Raw genomic sequence first — 7,715 nt, 5'->3', positions numbered from 1 at the left:
TGATTTATCTAAAATTTATAAATTTGCTTTGATCCCAGTTGCTTGAAAAAGATTCTGAGTAAATTTAAGTTTTAATGAGTTTTTCTCCCTACTAGAACTTTCTGATTTTATAAAAATCTTTGAAATCATGTATGATGCCTCTAAAATTGAAGTAGGAGTTGTAACTTAAGAATTACACCCAATAACATTTGTTTTAGTGAAAATTTGAACAAAGCACAACCATATTCTACTTAAGATAGAATTTTATGCTATCATTCAATGACTTGGACATTAGAGAAACTACCTTTTTCATAGGGATTTTACATCAAATTGTAATCATCAAGCACTAAAATTTATGTTTCTAAAAGAAACTTCATAATTAACATGCTTTGTGGGTAGAATATTTGTAAGATTGCTCCTTTGTTGAATCATAAAATGGGCATTCTAAACAAATTTGATATACCCTCTCTAGGGTTTTCTTAGCATTTTATTTCTTACACTCCCATATTCTAGATTTATCAAATTAAATATTACTGATTCTTTTCCAGATTTTAACCTTCTTTTTGTTGAGTTTAAATCAAATTTGTTTATGGGTAATTCTTATTTTATTAGCAATGGTTTTTTATTTTGAGGAACTCATCCTCAACACTCCTCTTAAGGATTCTTATTTCAAAGTAACGTGGTGGTGAACTTGCTCGTTACTTTGGGAGAGAGAACAATGGCTTTAGTTGAGCATAAATTTCCACTAGCCCTCCCTTATGAAAGTTATAGCTGGAGTAATATCATGCTTTTTCACTTGTATACAAACAAAATCTATAAACTAATTAAGGGAAATACATAGTATTATTTGTTAACTACAAGCTGCGTGATGATATTTCCGTGGGTTTTGTATTAGAACGGCTGAAGAGACCAAGAGGATTTGATTTTATCTTTGTAATTTTTGATAGGTGCTCTCAAGTGACATTTTTGCCTTCTCATAAAACTAATGACATGTCACGTATTACAAAATATTTTTTCATCTAAACTAATGACATGTCACGTATTACAAAATATTTTTTAAAGAAATTATTAAGCTTCATGATTTTTCATCTGCATTATATTTATAGGGTTTTTAATTTTATTTCTCAGTTAAAAAATTTATTGATGCTGGTGGGAACAGAACTTAGATTTTTGTTAACATTTCATCCTTTACATTCAGAGGCAAACATAAGTTGTTAACGGGACATGAGTCAGTCTTTTGAGATGGTAGCAGGGAAACACCTCGGGAATTGGGATTTATATCTACTTATATTTGAATTTTCATATAATAGAATAATGTTGAAAATAACTTATAAAATTTCATTTGAGTTTGTCTATAGATATAATACTAAAAGATCCCTTGACATCGTACATATATCAACTTATGCATTACCTTACACTGTTCTTTATAATGAAGTGAGACAAAAAATAGAGAAAACAATGACAAACTTGTTGAAAGAATCAAGCTAAAGAGATCTACTAGAGGCTTTAAAGATAGTGACAATGTATTAGTTGGCAACCGATCAAAACAATATAATGCTCATAGATTCAAAAAGCTACAAACAAGGGATTACGATCCTTACAAAATTGATCTTTGCAAAACTAATAGGAAAATTAGAACAAATACTGTTATTTAGATTCTCTAGCATGCATGCTTACAAGTCCAGTTTTAATATAGAAGATTTGTTACCATACAAATGAACATTACAAACTGGAGCTTTAGAGACTAACATTTTTGTTATTTAATCAAGTTTCTCAACCATCTATCTTTTTTTGAGGTGATATCACATCATTTCATATGTTGCTCCAATAGATGGCACATATTAATATAGATTTTTAATCAGATGAAAGAATCAACCTGCACTTAAAGACACTTGGGTCCATATTTGGTGGATTACCATTTGGATTTTAGCTTTTTATTTAAGATTTTTTTTAGGACCAAGAACTTAATAGAACATCACTCAAAATATATCACAAGAGCCATGCCAAGAAATAAATAATAAATAGCCTTGTTTTGAATAAAAAGTTTACTTTCATAAGCTTATCACTTTTTTATTTTCTTTTTTATGAAAAAGTAAGTAGGAATCTTGCATGCTTTATTTGTCACTTTTTGCATGAATTTGAATACAAGTTATATAAATTTTATGCACGGTGATGTGGATACCATATTATTAGCCTTTTTTTGGCTATTGGATCACATAGAAATCAAGTGCATGGAAGTTGCATTTTAGCTCTCCTTAGTGCAACTTATGAAATTATTAAAATTGAAAATTTCCTCCAAGTAGGAGAAAAAAATGTTGGCCGAAGAAAGAGGAGAGTGAAAGTGCTAGAAGTTAAGATCTACCCTGTGTTAGTTATGACATAATATTATATAGTGTTAAATATTTGTAACTCATGTTTTATGTAACTTTATTTAATTTTAACTTTGTCATGTATTTTTTTTTGTATCCTTACATTCTTATTGCTTTTAATTTTCTTCGTAATATAATTTCTTTTTTTTTTTTTTTCCATCATTTGATGAAGAGTTAATCCAATTACTTTCATTGTAGTTCTTTTGTGTTGCCTGTGATCTTTTTCGAAATCTTTCAGAGTTATAGCATCACTTCATCAGTGTACTCCACAGATATAATTATTATAATTGTGATATTAACCGCTTGAGCAGTAATTTAAATCATTTTCATTTTAATCAATTTGTTGTTATGCTGTTAAACTTTTGGTAATGTTATATATACATCTCAGTTTTGTTTTTCATTTAATTGAGCTCCCCACCCCTTAATCTTAGGCGCTTGACTAATCAGCTTTGGCAATTGGTTGTAGATATTTTATGGAAGAGTGTTAGGACTAATGGTGGTCGCGGTCAAAATACTTTTTCCTCTTGCCTTGCCTTTATTGTTTCCATGTTAACCATCCTTCTGAGTATTGCAAGGAGAAATCTGCTCATCCATCCTCTGCTCAACATGTTTTCACATTGCTTACCACACCTGTGATTTCGTCTTTCAGATTCATTATTATTTCTTAGGAATTATTTCATTGACTACTTAAACAGTAGCAACCATCTGGTTGAGCCTAGGCGCACTATCAAATTGATTTTGAAAATTTTGCCCACTCAAAACACTTCATGAGATCCAATGTTCAAGTTTTCAAGTGATAGGTTTTTTGTAAATGATGTCACACTTTATAACATTGGCATAGAAATTTGGAGCCAAGTGAAACAACCTACAAGTGTAACAAATAATTATAGTGAAATATTTAGTACAAGGTGTAGCTAGATGTGTGAGCAATCATACTAGTGAGCATAGCATTAATGTCTACCCCACTACACAATCTGAGAGTCTTATATCATCAAACACAGAAGCAATAAGCATTAGTGTCCACAAAAGAATGACGATGTTGATTAATTAAAAAATATATGTAATGTGTAAGAGTATTAAATTTTAAGCATAACATGGAAGATTACTCAACACCAAATCACAAGTGTATATAAAGCGTCCATCATCACATTAACATTCAACCAAGCAATAAAATTATAAATATATGTAAAGAAAATATATCTGACTATAGAGCATGGGATACAACATTTTATGTATTTTGACACCCAATCAGCTTGCATCTATTTCTACTTCTTACTCGGATTAGGATTCCACCAGTTATCGCTTGTGAACTTTTTTGATCTTTAAGGTAGTGGAGAAGATGTGATGGTTAAATCATTTTCTGAAACTGCTTTGTCTAGTGTGCAGGAATCAGTGAGTCTTATATTAGCTTTTGTAATTGCAAGGAATAAATAAATATGCTAACTTAATGTATATATATACCCTACATTTATCACATTTTAGCTTACAATTAAACTCTTAGATATTATGGCTAAAATAAAAGTTAGGTAGTTTGGATGTGTAACAAATGGTAAAAAATGTGCCCATTAGAGAGGTTGATAAATTCGATGTTAAAAGGATTAGAAAAGAAAAACACATGAATAAGAGCTATGCAAAATGATTTATGAAAAATAGATTTAACACCTCATACAATACTCAACAAGAATTAATGATGTTGATTATGACTCTTTCATACATATTGCATCACTTAATACTTTCTTGAAATGTGAAGATTCAACAATTTGTTTTTTACGGAATAAAATGCTGAAAAGATGAGAGATTTTATAGGCACTTTGTAATAGCATGGTATAACAATCGAATAAAGGTATATTTTATCAAATGTTACTTCCATACTAATATTTGTTTCTTGAGCTTGTTGATAGAAATCAATGGCTAAGTAAATTAAGTGCCGCATAAATGAGATTGCTTTGATTGGTGTTTGTAAAACGAGAATAATCGAATGGAAAATAGTTGTATTAGACGGTGAGAAGGGGCCTTGTTAATTTGAAACTAACGAGACTTGACTCACGTGATATGAAGTAATGGAGAAGAATAAGTTATTATGCTATCCCCACATAGTCTGGGTGAGGCAATAATAATGATCAATGAAAATATTATTCTAAAAGTAGCTGACGGAATAATTTAGGATTTTCAGACATGATGTTTATAAATTTCTGCTGGAGTTTTAGCTTTAACAAAAAAAAAAGTTGATTTCTCATTTGTTTTCTTGAACATAATGTATTTTTCTTCTAAGCCATCTGTATGTTGCACACAAGTTATTGAGTTTTATGGTTGGATATTAACTTTTTTTCAAAACAAAGATTTGTTATCGACAATAATTTCAACTTCATTGCTGTCACGGTTGTAGATGCAGGCTTTACCAGTTCATGCTTCCGTGTATTTTAATTCTAATTGATAACTTCTGTTTCAACTTCATTGCTGTCACGGTTGTAGATGCAGGCTTTACCAGTTCATGCTTCCTTGTAATCCTATTCTAATTGATAACTTCTGAGGTTGAGTTCCTTGTAATCCTATTCTAATTGATAACTTCTGAGGTTGAGTTGTTGGTGCATATTCTACTTAATGGATCTGATTTTCATCTTTGTTAGATTCATTCATTTAGTCAATTAAATCTGATTTGGGGATGAATTTTACTTTGGTAATCATAGAATTAATAACCATGTACTTTAGAAAACTATCGCTATAATAATTGGCATGAACAAATTGGTATATCATTAACAATGGTGGTAGAGTAATTTTTAAAAAATGAAAGCAGTTTAATCCTTATTTGAAGTTAATCTCCTTAAGCTTGGGAATGCTTACAAATAAAGGTTTTCTTTTCCCATCAGCCATTTACTTGGGGCAGAAACAAGCGTTGTAGGCATGTAATGGTGGAGTGGAGTTGTTGGTTTACTCAATTGTGAAAGGGATCCTAGGGAGCAGGATTACCTCTTGAAATAGGGAGCCCCGAGAAGAGGGATGGCATAGGTAGCAAAAGCATAGGCATATATGGCATTTATGGGAATGGCGTGGCATAAGATTGGGAGACTCATCTATCAGGCTGAATGAAAACTCGTCAGTCAACTTCGAAGCAAACTACTTGTTGGCATCAAGGCAAACTTGCCAATTGAATCCAAAGGAAGACTCAGTTACCAGGGGGATGGAGAACTCCTAGATTCATAGCACGCTTGTCGGACTGGTCGAACTTAACAATAGTTGCATGGGATTAGGAGCTGCTCAGTGACTTCCCCTGGAAGAATAAATGTCTTTCGTTCAATTAACTGGTTGAGTACTAGTCCATGTTCATAGGGTATATGCCCATTATATTTTATAGCGAGTAATCGAATGGCCTTGCTTTGTACTTTCTTGGGTACATAGCCCATTCTGTTGCTTTTCTGCTTCTACGTTGATCCCCTTCCATAAATAGGTTGTGAGGGGAGCAACATCAGGGGAGAGCAACATTTTGCAGCCTAGCCTAAAGTTATTGTACTATTGAGCTTTTGGTGGATTTCTTACTCTCTTTCTACTCTTTTATTTACATTTCCATCTCGGATTTTCTCTTTTTTCCTTTATGTCAAGTAAAGTTTTGGTGTAACCCATGGACAAACAAATCTGAATTCAACATTATCAAAGGTGTGAAGGTGTGTTCGAGGCTCTGTTTGGCGCAGCTGCAGCTTCTCAACTTTTCAGCTGTAGCTACGCTGTCTTAGGAAGCTGCTGCAGGAAATCTGACTGTCTGTTTGTTGCAGCTGTGTTAAATCAACTGTGGGGCAGCCGTTTCTGAAAAATGACAATTTTGCCTATGTTTAGTAAAGTTGTTTAAAACAAAACCGTATCAACCACGTATTTTATACTTCAGAAGCAGAAAATGTGTCCTAAAACAATTCATTCTGAAACCATGAAGATGCACTTTTCCCAATTGAGAACAACATACCCCGTAATATTTATATTTATCTATTAGAGAAGCCAGAAGGCAATTTTATTAATCACGAGCAAAAGTACAAAAGAGGGTGAATAGGTCCCACTGAAAAACACAAAAAATACATTACTCACCCATAGGGTCCCATTCACTTAATATACAACTCACACAAAATATCATCCAAAAAGTTACATGCATACCCAAAAATTCCTAAAGCTCAAATTCGACATAATTCCATCAAAAAAAGCTATACAAAACTCCTCATTTGACCAGTTGTTCTCATCCATCACAGTACCTTGCGACCAATTTAGATTACATGCTACAACATAAATGGATGAAACAACCACAACTCTTTTCATATTCGTATCCGAGCATGCTTTGAGAACATTTTTTGTACCCATAACAACAGGGTTTATTAATTCCACCTAAAGCAAATTTCTTATCAGAGAAAGTGAGCAATTTGGACTACAAATAGGTTCAAAGAATAGTAACGACAAAACATAAGTCAAACACTTAAAACCTCTGGACTTGTAATTCCACTTAATACAATAGGGCTAGCAGCATGGAAGACTCCTTGGCAACTAGGAATGGCTGTCTCAATAGCATCATAGTCAAGCAAATCTCCCTTAAAGAGTCACAGATTTTCTTCCGCCTTATCCAACTTCTTCAAATGGGCGTTCTTTCCATCGCCTTGGACACATCAAAGTTCAATAAGCCTTCCAATTTTATCAGGACAATGCACAATGTTTGGTGAGAATTAGAGAAATTTATCAAGTCAATTTAAGGGCTCAAAGTATAACAAGTAAATGAAGAGTCAAGTACTGCAAGATTGGTAGGATTTTAACAAGATTGGTTGGATTTAAGCTAAACCTAGCTTAAATCCTGCCTAAAAATAGCCCTTCAAGTGTAAAAATAGCCACTTCAAGTGAAAAAGTGTTCTTAATATATTGAGATGAAGAAGAAAAAACAATTTATGTAGCACATGAAGATAAAAGAGACTAATTTTTCATAACAAAGAAGAGAAAAATGAAAAAGATATGCAGTAGTACTCGAGTCTCTGAGCTTGTCGTGGAACACGTAGCCCTTGGAGAGGGGAAGCTTCACAAGCCAGGAGGCGATGAAACCTCCTGCTCCAGTCACAAAGAAATACATACCCAATAAACTATGGCATAACATAACATTAATTCTTTGCTACAAAATCAAGATCAAGGGATGTCTAGTATGTTTGATCATGTCCCATAAATTATAACAAACCACTGATGTCAAAATAGACACAAGCCTATAATTACCTAAGATGAAAGTTCTAAATAAAATCATCTAATAGTTGTTTCCACATGCAGTCATTCTAGCAAAATGGGAAGAAACATAAACATAACTAAATAAATTAATGAAAATATTCAAAGATGAGACAAACCTTTACCTCAAGTTAT

At 32.6% G+C, this 7,715-nt stretch overlaps 1 pseudogene; it reads right to left on the bottom strand.

Annotated features, from left to right (window-relative positions):
• Window positions 1-6,348: 6,348 nt before the first annotated feature.
• LOC110038932 lies at window positions 6,349-7,437 on the bottom strand (annotated as a pseudogene).
• Between the last annotated feature and the right edge of the window lie 278 nt (window positions 7,438-7,715).

This window comes from Phalaenopsis equestris, unplaced genomic scaffold (assembly GCF_001263595.1).
Source record: "Phalaenopsis equestris unplaced genomic scaffold, ASM126359v1 Scaffold234373, whole genome shotgun sequence".
Taxonomy (NCBI): domain Eukaryota; kingdom Viridiplantae; phylum Streptophyta; class Magnoliopsida; order Asparagales; family Orchidaceae; genus Phalaenopsis; species Phalaenopsis equestris.
This window is presented reverse-complemented; position numbering and strand designations above follow the sequence as displayed.